General features: G+C 36.4%; 1 pseudogene; it reads left to right on the top strand.

The window, feature by feature from the left end:
• Positions 1-1,262: 1,262 nt before the first annotated feature.
• Positions 1,263-2,634, top strand: LOC101119617 (BCL2/adenovirus E1B 19 kDa protein-interacting protein 3-like; annotated as a pseudogene).
• Positions 2,635-11,258: the final 8,624 nt, after the last annotated feature.

Raw genomic sequence — 11,258 nt, forward strand, 5'->3', positions numbered from 1 at the left:
TTACAGTGGAATTTTTATAAAGGCTCTGTCAAAATACCATCAGTGTCTAATAGAGGGAAAGTCCCAGGCCTAATGGAAAGTTTGACAGAATGATTTGTTGGAAAAACCTTACTTTCCTCTATATTTTCCAAAAATTCTTAAGCCTCTGACTTCAGGTATTTAAATCCCAAGGTTGGATTAAAATGCCTATGTTTAACTTGGATCAAGGTAAAAACTGTTTTGGAGTTTTTCAGGAAATGGTAAAAAACAAATTCAAGAATAAGATCCTGTCAAGTTTAGCTCTTCACAAAATAAATAAGTAGAATTTATCTTCAGTAGCTTCTCTCTTTTTCAGGTATTCCTCTCTACTCTTTTTTGGAAACCTGTCCCATCATATATAAGAGGTCCCAAGTGATTTTCCTTTCCTCCCCATTAAGGGTTAATCAGACATGTCAACACAGAATTTTGACATATTTGAAGTGATCTTGCTTCACTTTGAAGAGTCCAGACATATTTTTTCATAAAACATGTCAGTCTTATTGCCTGTTTCTTCAAATGTTTTTCCCTGTGATCAGGCAATCCAATAGACACAGGGAGAAATAAAAAATATGAAGGGACCACTGAAACTAAAATAATATTATACTTATTCTTTTCTATTACAGTAACATGGGCTTCTCAGGTGGCTCAGAGGTAATAAGTCCACCTGCCAATGCAGGAGACGAGGGTTCAATCCCTCCCTGGGTACATGAATTAGTGACTAAACAACAATTATAGTAAATTGCATATAACATAAAATTTGCCATTTTAATAATTTTGAAGTATGTAGGCCTATAGTATGAAATGCATTTATAATGTAATACACCATCACTATTTAATTCAAGATGTTCTAAATCAGGTCAAACAGAAACCCTGTAAACTTTAAGCAATCATTTTTCATTCCCTCCTCTGCACAACCTAAGACCAAAACACATATGCTTTGGATTCACATTTTATATAAATTGAATCATACAACATATGACCTTTAGATTTTAACTTTTTTCATTCACCATTGTTTTCAAACTTTATCCACATTGTATATAACATTAGTACATCATTCCTTTTTATGGATGAACAACATTCCATTGTATTATATAAATATACTACATTTTGTTTATCAGTTGATGGAGATTTGAGTTTTTTTCTACTTTAACTGAATAATGCTGCAATAAGCATCCATGTGCAAAATTTTCTTTGAACACCTGTTTCAAGTATTTAGGGTATATTTCAAGAAATGGGGTTTCTGGCCTTGCTGCGGGGCCGCAGCTCTTCCAGCCGCCAGACAATGTCGTCTCACTTCATAGAACAGCCACCGCCCCCGCACAACAACGACAATAACTGTGAGGAGGGCGAACAGTCTCTACCATCGCCTGCCGGCCTCAACAGTTCCTAGGTGGAGCTCCCCATGAACAACAGCATTGGAAATGATAATGGAAATGGGAAGAATGGGGGGCTAGAGCATGTACCCTCCTCATTCTCCATTCACAATGGGGACATGGAGAAGATTTTTTTGGATGCACAGCATGAATCCGGACAGAGCAGTTCAAGAGGCAGTTCTCATTGCCAGCCCTTCCCCACAAGATGGGCAGATCATGTTTGATGTGGAAATGCACACCAGCAAGGACCATAGCTCTCAGTCAGAAGAAGAAGTTGCAGAAAGAGAAAAAGAAGTGGATGCTCTGAAGAAAAGCATAGACTGGGTGTCCGACTGGTCCAGTAGACCTGAAAACATTCCACACAAGGAGTTCCACTTCAGGCACCCTAAGCGTTCCGTTTCCTTAAGCATGAGGAAAAGTGGAGCCATGAAGAAAGGGGGGATCTTCTCCGCAGAGTTTCTCAAGGTGTTCATTCCATCTCTCTTCCTCTCCCATGTTTTGGCTTTGGGGCTAGGCATCTACATTGGAAAACCACTGAGCGCGCCTTCTGCCAGCACCTACTAAGGGAGGAGAAGAGTCCCTGGGCCAGCGTGTGACTTGTGAAGTGGTGTCTTGTCACAGTAGTTTATTTGAACTTGAGACCATTATAAGCATGACCCAACCTCCACCCTCTTTTTACGTATCCAAGTTCCAGTAACTCTCAAATCTAGTATTTTATTCCAACTCTGTTGAGGCATTTTACTAATACCCTCATTCCCTTTTGGGCCTGTAAAACACTTTCAAATTTCCTAATAAGAGTTTACTGTCATTTAGAAATTTGCAAGGGCTTATTTTCTGCAAACGCCACCAGCAGATTGTAATTTTGTCAAGAATGCCATTGTCTTCTCTCAGTACTACCAGACCTAGACCTGCACCATTCGTGGTGTAAATCTTACTCTTACAAGATAACCCACCTGTCTCTTCAAATGAGACCAGGTTGCAAATGATATGAAAGCTTTGTTGTTTTGTTTTTCAAGACAAAGGCAAGCTTCCCTAAGCTTGAATTTATAGTTATGAAAAAAGAAAACAAAAACAAATAAAACAGACAAAATATAACACTAGGAAAAAAATATCCTGGGCAATAAAAAGTTATTTAAAAACAAAAAAAGAAATGGGGTTTCTGGATCTTATAATATTACTATGATTAGCTTTTTGATGAACCAGTAAAATGTTTTCCATAGCAGTTGCACCATGGAACAGTCCCACCAACAAACAGAGGATTTCAGTTTCCCCATATCATCAGCAACCTTAATTATTTTCCATGTTTTGAACATGGTTATCCTAGTAAATGTGAAGTTGTATTTCATTGTGGGTTTTATTTGAATTTTACTGAGAGCAAATGACATTTGAGCATATTTTCAAGAGTCAGGCATGACTTAGTGATGAAACTACCACCATATCTTGTGCTTATTTGTCATTATCTTATTGGAGAAATTTCTATCTAGATCTCTTGTCTGTTTTTTTAAGTTTTGTTGTTTATCTTTTTGTTGTTGAAGTATAAGTGTTCTCTATATAGTCTGAATTCATATATTCTGTATTCTTGACCTGTATTAGATATGATTTACAATCACTTCACTGTATAAGTTTAAGGCATACAGAATGATGATTTGAATTTTATATATTGTAAAGTGTTTACCATAATTGGTTCAGCTAACATCCATCTTCTTATATAGATACAATAAAAAGAAAGGAAAAGAAAAAAAGAAAGAAAAATCTCTCTGTGATGAAAATGCTTAGGGTTTCCTTTGTTACCAAATTTCCTATATATTCTACATCAGTGTTAGCTGTAGTCATAATGTTGTACATTATATCCCTAGTACTTATTAATCTTATAACAGAAAAACTGAGTTGTTTGACCATTTTCCTTCTATTCCCTGTCCCTCACTCTCTTCCTCTGGTAACCGCAAGTCTGATCTCTTTTTCTATGAATTTTCTTTTAAAGATTTCATATGTAAATGAGATCATATAGTGTTTGTCTTTCTTTGTCTGACTTATCTCACTTAGCATAATGTCTTCAAAATCTATTACAAAAGGTAGGATTTCCTTGTTTATTGTGGCTAAATAATATTCTATTAAATATCTCACAAATTCTTTATTTGTGTATGCCTTGGCTATTGTAAATAATGCTGCTATGAACATGGGAATGCAAATATCATTCTTGGTTAGTGTTTTCATTTGCTTTGGTTATATTCCCAGAAGTGGAATTTCTGGATCTTGGTAGCTCTATTTTTAATTTTTTGAAGACCCTCCATATTGTTTTCCATAATGGCTGTACCAATTTGCAATCATGCCAATAGTGCATGAAGTTTCCCATTTCTCCAGATCCACACCAACATTTGCTATCTCTTGTGATATTTTGATAATGATTACTCTAAGAGGTGTGAAATGATATCTCATTGTGGTTTTAATTTGCATTTCACTAATGACTACTGCTTTCGACCATTTCAAGTGCCCATTGGCCTTTCATATATCTTCTTTAGAGTAATGTCAATTCAAGCCATTTGCCCATTTTTAAACTGGGATTTTTTTTTTTTTTGCAGTTAAGTTGTATGTGTTCTTTATAAATTTTTGATATTGACCCTTTGCAAACATTTTCCCCATTCTGCAGTTTGTTTTTCACTTTGTTGATAATCTCTTTTGCTGTGAAGAAGGTTTTTAATTAAGTGCTGTCCTAGTCCTATCTGTTTATTTTTCATTTTGTTGCTTGTGCTTTGCTTGTTGTATACAATAAATAATTACCAAGATCCACATCAAGGAGTTTTATTCCTCTGCTTTCATCTAGCAGTTCTATGGTTTCAGGTCTTACATTTAACTCTTTAATCCATTTTGAATTATTTTTGCTGAGTGATATAAGATATGTATCCAGTTTTATTCTTTTGCATGTAACTTTCTAATTATTTCTAAATTATCCATTTAAAAAAACTGTCTTTTTTATTGAGTATTATTGGCCCCCTTATCATATATTATTTGACTGTATATGCTTGTATTTATTTCTGGGAACTTGATTCTTCTGTTCTATTGCTCTACTTGTCTTCTTCAATTTGCTAAGACTTCTTTGTAGCCTAACACATGTTTTATCCTAGAACATATTCAATGTAAGCTTTAGAAGAATGTGCATTTGGTTGTTACATAGAATGTTTTATATATATGTTAAGTACATTTGCCTATAGTGTTGTTCAAATCTATTGTTTCTGTATTAATTCACTTCCTGCATGACCTCCCCAGTGTGGAAAGCAGGGTTTTAAAATCCTCAAATATTACTGCAACATTTTCTACCTCTCTTTTTAGATATTATTTTTTTGTTTGTTTTATATATTTAGATGTTCACATATTGGGTACAGAAATATTTACAATTGTTATAACTTATTGTTGTTCAGTCACTGTCATGTCTGACTCTATGCAAGCTCATGAAATGCAGCATCCCAGGCTTCTCTGTTCATCCCTATCTCCCTGAGTTTGCTCAAACTCATATCCATTAAGTCAATAATGCCATCTAACCATCTCATTCACTGTCGTCCCGTTCTCCTCCTGCCTTCAATCTTCCCCAGCATCAGGGTCTTTTCCAATGAGTCAGCTCTTCGCATCAAGTGGCCAAAATATTGGAGCTTCAGCTTTAACATCAGTTCTTCCAATGAACATTCAGGGTTGATTAGTTAGTTAGTTCAGTCGTTCAGTCATGTCTGGCTCTTTGTGACCCCATGGACTGCAGCATGACATGCCTCCCTGTTCATCACCAACTCCTAGAGTTTACTCAAACTCGTGTCCATTGAGTCAGTGATGCCATCCAACCATCTCATCCTCTGTCGTCCCCTTCTCTTCCTGCCTTCATTCTTTCCCAGTATCAGGGTCTTTTCTAATGAGCCAGCTCTTCGCATCAGGTCACCAAAGTATTGGAGTTTCAGCTTCAACATCAGTCCTTCCAATGAATACCCAGGACTGATCTCCTTTAGGATGGACTGGTTGGATCTCCTTGCAGTCCAAGGGACTCTCAAGAATCTTCTCCAACACCACAGTTCAAACACATCAGTTCTTTGGTGCTCAGCTTTCTTTATGTTCCAACTCTCACATCCATACATGACTACTGGAAAAACCATAGCCTTAACTAGATGGACCTTTGTAAGCAAAGTAATGTCTCTGCTTTTTAATATGCTGTCTAGGTTGGTCATAACTTTTCTTCCAACAGGGTTGATACCTTTTAAGATTGACCTGGTTTCAACTCCTTGCTGTCCAGGGGACTCTCAAGAATCTGTTCCAGTGCCACAGTTTGAAAGTATTTCTTTTTTGGCCCTCAGCCTTCTTTATGGTTTAACTCTCACATCCATACATGACTACTGGAAAAACCATACTTTGACTATATCGACCTTTGTTGGCAATGTGGTGTCTCTACGTCTTAAAACACTATCTAGGATTGACATAGCTGTTCTTCCAAGGAACAAGTGTCTTTTATTTTTGCAGCAGCAGTCAGTGTCTGCATTGATTTTGGAGCCCCCCTGGAATGAAATCTGACACTGTTTCCATTACTTTCCCCATCTATGCCATGAAATGATAGGATCAGATGCTGTGATCTTCCTTTTATGAGTGTTGAGTTTTATGCCAGATTTTTCATTCTCCTCTTTCACTGTCATCAAGAGGCTCTACAATTCCTCTTCATTTTCTGCCATTAAAGTGGTATCATCTGCATATCTGAGGTTGTTGATATTACTCCTGGTGATCTTGTCATTCCAGCTTGTGCTTCATCCAGCCCAGCATTTTGCATAATGTACTCTGCATGTAAGTTAAATAAGCAGGGTGACAATATACAGCCTTGAAACACTCCTTTCCTAATTTTGAACCAGTCTGTTGTTCCATATCCAGTTCTAACTATTGCTTCTTGTCCTGTGTACAGGTTTCTTGAAAGGGAAGTAAGGTGGTCTGGTATTCCCAGCTCTTTAAGAATATTTCATAGTTTGTTGTGATCCATACAGTAAATGGCTTTAGCATAGTGAATGAAGAAGAAGTAGATTTGTTTGAATCTCCTTGCCTTTTTTATGATTCAGTGTATGTTGGCAATTCAATCTCTGGTTCCTCTGTCTTTTCTAAATCCAGCTCACACATCTGGAAGTTCTCGATTCATATACTGCTGAATCCTAGCTTGAAGGATTTTGAGCATAATTTCTTGATAGAGTGACAAATTTATCATTATATAATGACTGTCTCTTTTTACCATTTTAATTTAAAGTATAATTTTAAATATAAATATAACTACCTCTACTTTTTTGGTTACTTACTTCACTCTGTATGATAATCTCTTGGTCCACCCATGGCTCTGCAAATGGCACAATTTCATTTATTTTTATGACATATTCCATTATATATATGTATGACATCTATACCCATTCCTCTGTTGATAGAAATTTAGGTTGCTTCCATGTACTGGTTATTTTAAATATGGATGCTATGGATATTGGTGTGCATGTGTCTTTTAAAAATATATTTAGTTGTCTTCTGAAGGGTTAATGTGGCCACAATAGGGAAAGTGGAGATGTGCTGCTTGCAAACAGGATGTTCTGCCAAGGAGACGGACACAGCCTTGAGTTCAACGGCCCCTTGCCAACAAGGGAACATTCCCTTCCTGTGATAAGAAGGAAGAAGGGGCCCTGAATAATTTCTGGGGTAAGGAGAAATTTCACTCCCTTTTGCTGTATGATAACATTTATGCACATGTGCTGTACTGAACAAGTTTGGTCATACAGTCTGGAATTCTGCCAATAGGGGATGTATATAAATAAACCACGAGCTTGCTGGCTTGCACAGTTCTTGTCCCTCTGGCCAGAGTGTATGTCTTTTGTGTGTGCATGTCTCGTATGTTCTGTGTCATTTCACTCGTAGTAACCAACATCTTCTAATCATGTGAAATTATTTTTTAGTTTTTTCTGCTTACTTACTTTTATTTTTGGCTGTACTGGGTTTTCCAGCTTGCACACAGGCTTTCTCCAGTTGCAGCAAATGGGGCTACTCTCTAGTTGTGATGTGGCTTCTCTTGTTGTGGAGCACAGGCTGTAGACTGCAGGCTCCAGTAGTTGTGGTGCATGGGCTTAGTTGCTTCACTGCAAGTGGAATCTTCCTGGACCAGGGATCTAACCAGTGTCCCTTGCATTGCAAAATGGACTTTTAACCTCTGGACAACCAAGGAAGCTCTGCATACATCTTTTTGAATAATGAATTTCTCTGTGCATATGCACAGGAGTGGAACTTCTAGATCATGTGATAGTTGTATTTTTAGTTTTTTAAAGATCCTCCATACCATTCTCCATAGTAGCTGTACCAGTTTATAGTCCCACCAACAGTGTAGGAGGGTTCCCTCTTCTCCATACCCTCTCCAGCATTTATCGTTTGTAGATATTTTGATGAAATTCTGACTAGTGTGAGGTGATACCTCATTGTGGTTTGATTTGTGTTTCACTGATTAGTGATTTTGAGCATCTTTTCATGTGCCTCTTGGCCTTGTGTGTGTCTTCCTTGGAGATATGTCTGTTTGGGTCTTCTCCTCATTCTTCTTTGTTTTTGTTTGTTTGTTTGTTTGTTTGTTTGTTTTAAATGTTAAACTGTGTGAACTGTTTGGAGATTAATCCATTGTCAGTTCTTTCATTTGCAAATATATTTTTCTGATTCTGAGGGTTGTCTTTTTGTCTTATTTATGGTTTCCTATTTTGTGTTCTAGCTCTGTGTTTCTTTCCAAAGATTGCTTTAACTATTCAGGGTCTTTTGTGTTTTCATAAGAACTGTAAACATTTTTAATGTAATTCTGTGAAATTAAGATTGCTAATTTGATAGTGATTGCATTGAATCTGTAGATAACTTTGGGGTATGTAATAATTTTCACACTCTTGATTCTTTCAATCCAAGAATATGGTATATCACTCCATCTGTTTATGTCATCTTTGATTTCTTTCATTAGTATTTTATAGTTTTCAGAGTAAAGGTCTTTTACTTCCACAGATAGATTTATTCCTAGATATTTTATTTATTTTGCTGCAGTGTTAAATAAAATTGTTTCCTTTATTTCTCCTTCTGATGTTTCATTGTTAGTGTATAGGAATGCAAGAGATTTCTGTGTATTAATTTCCTATCCTGCAACATTACCAGATTTGTTGATTAGCTAAAATAGTTCTCTGGTGGCACCTTTAGGATTTTTTTTAATGTATATTATCATATCATCAGCAAACAGTTACAATATTACTTCTTCTTTTCCAATTTGGATTTTAATTTCTTTTTACCCTATAATATTTATAACTAGGACTTCTAAAACTATGTTGAATAATAGTGACAAGAGTGGACATCTTCTTGTTCCTGATCTTAGAGAAAAAGCTTTCAGTTTTTGACCATGGAGAATGATGTTTGCCATGGGTTTGTCACACATGTCCTTTATTATGTTGAGGTAGGTTCCCTCTATGCCCACTTTGTGGAGAGTATTTATCATAAAATGGTTTTGAATTTTTTCAAAAGCTTTTTCTGCATCTATTTAGATTATCACATGAGTTTTATTATTCAATATTTTAATCTGGTATATCACATTGATTAATTTCTGTATATTGAAGAATATGTGCATTCCTGTGAAATATCCCAGTTTATCGTGGTGTATGATCCTTATAATGTGTTGGATTATGTTAGCTGGTATTTTGTTGAGGAGTGTCGCATCTATGTTCACCAGTGATATTGGCCTATAATTTTTTTTTTTTCCCCGTTTGGTATTGAGGGTAACAGGCAGGAAGGCCAAGGGTCTGCAAATGGAGAAAATTGCCTGCAAGTGTCAGACATTTTTATCTCTCTTAAGCAGCAGGAGGAAACAAACTAGCGATATTTTTTCCTTCTCTATACAAATTTAAACAGAGGTTTCTCTTAAAATTCTGTGTTGCCATAGTGACGCCTGGTTTCACCTGAAGTTAACCAATGCTTTTTTCTTATGGAAATGTTTATCTGAAGCTATGCTAATGTACTATGCATTTACCCCAAGCTCTGTCTTCAAGTCAGTTCTGCCTCTTGGCTCAGAACCTACTTGATAAACCAGTATGTTATACTCAGATATTGTTCCTCTAAGCTATGTAAATGAAACTATTTCTATGGTGATCTTCCCTTCTTCAAGATTCAAGTTAATCATTTTATGGCCCAAGATGAACCATTTGGTACCAAGTTTATCCCAAAATACATCTTATAGGTGAGGGGCCTGGTGCCATTCTGAGTTTTAAGACATTCCTTTCTTTCATTAACAGACTGCTAGTGACTATATAACATCCAGCTGAAGACTAGCAGGAGACTACTCTTTCTGCCCCCTTCTGATGCCTATGTCAGAAGCTTTCTCTATCTCCTTTATACTTTAGTAAAACTTTGTTACACAAAAGCTCTGAGCGATCAAGGCTTGTCTCTGGCCCTGGATTGAATTCTTCTCCTCAGGGGGCCAAGAATTCTGGCATCATGATTCAACAACAACCTTTAAGTATCTTTGTCTGGTTTTGGTATCAAGGTGATGGTGATCTTGTAGAATGAGTTTGGGTATGTTCCTTTCTCTGCAAATTTTTGGAAGAGTTTGAGAATTAAATGTGTTAGCTCTTCTCTAAATGTTTGATAGAATTTTCCCATGAGGCTATTTAATCTTCGATTTTGTTGGAAAATTTTTAATTACAGTTTCAATGTCAGTGATTGTGTTTGGTCTGTTCATATTTTCTATTTCTTCCTGGTCAAGTCTTGGAAAGGTGTACTTTTCTAAGCATTTGTCCATTTCTTCCAGGTTGTACATTTTTTGACATATAATAGCTTGTAGTAGTGTCTTATGATCTTTTGTATTTCTTCAGCATCAGTTGTAACATCTCCTTTCTAATTTCTAATTTCCTTGATTTGAACCTTCTCCTTTTTTCTTGTTTTTACAGTATTTTATTTTATTTTTGATTGGAGGATAATTGTTTTACAATATTGTGATAGTTTCTGGCACACATCAACATGAATCAGCCATAGGTATATGTATGTACCCTCCATATTAAAACTCTCTCCCACCGCTCTCCCCACCACAATCTTCTAGGTCATCACAGAGCACTGGCTTTGGGTTCCCTGTGTCATACAGCAACTTCCCACTGGCTATCTACTCTACATATGGTAATATATATGTTTCAATGCTACTCTCTCAAATCATCTTAAATTCTGTCTTCCCCAATGTGTTCAAAAGTGTCTTCTCTATGTCTGTATCTGATTGCTGCCCTTTAGATAGGTTTAACAGTACCATCTTTCAAGATTACATATATATGTGTTAATATATGGTATCTGTCTTTTTCTTTCTGACTTACTTCACTTTGTATAATAGGCTATGGGTTTATCCACCTCATTAGAAACAATTCAAATGAATTTGTTTTATAGATGAGAAATATTTCATTGTGTATATGTAGCACAACTTCCTATCCATTTATCTGTCAATGGACATCTAGGTTGCTACAAAGTCCTAGCTATTATAAATAGTGCTGCAATGAATATTGGGGTACATGCGTATTTCTCAGTTGGGTCATATGGCAGTCTTATTTTTAGTTATCTAAGGCCCTCCATAGTGTTCTCCATAGTGGTTGTATCAATTTGCATCCCCACCAACAGTTCAAGAGGGTTCCCTTTTTCCCACAGCCTCTACATTGTTTATTGCTTATGGACTTCTTGTTGATGGCCATCTACTGATGGACATTCTGACCAGTGTGAGATACTATCTCATTGTTGTTTTGATTTGGATTTCTCTAAGAAGGAGGAGTGGAGAAGGCAATGGCACCGCATTCCAGTACTCTTGCCTGGAAAACCCCATGGACGGAGGAGACTGGT

The sequence above is a fragment of the Ovis aries genome, chromosome X (genome assembly GCF_016772045.2).
Source record: "Ovis aries strain OAR_USU_Benz2616 breed Rambouillet chromosome X, ARS-UI_Ramb_v3.0, whole genome shotgun sequence".
In the NCBI taxonomy this organism is placed as follows: domain Eukaryota; kingdom Metazoa; phylum Chordata; class Mammalia; order Artiodactyla; family Bovidae; genus Ovis; species Ovis aries.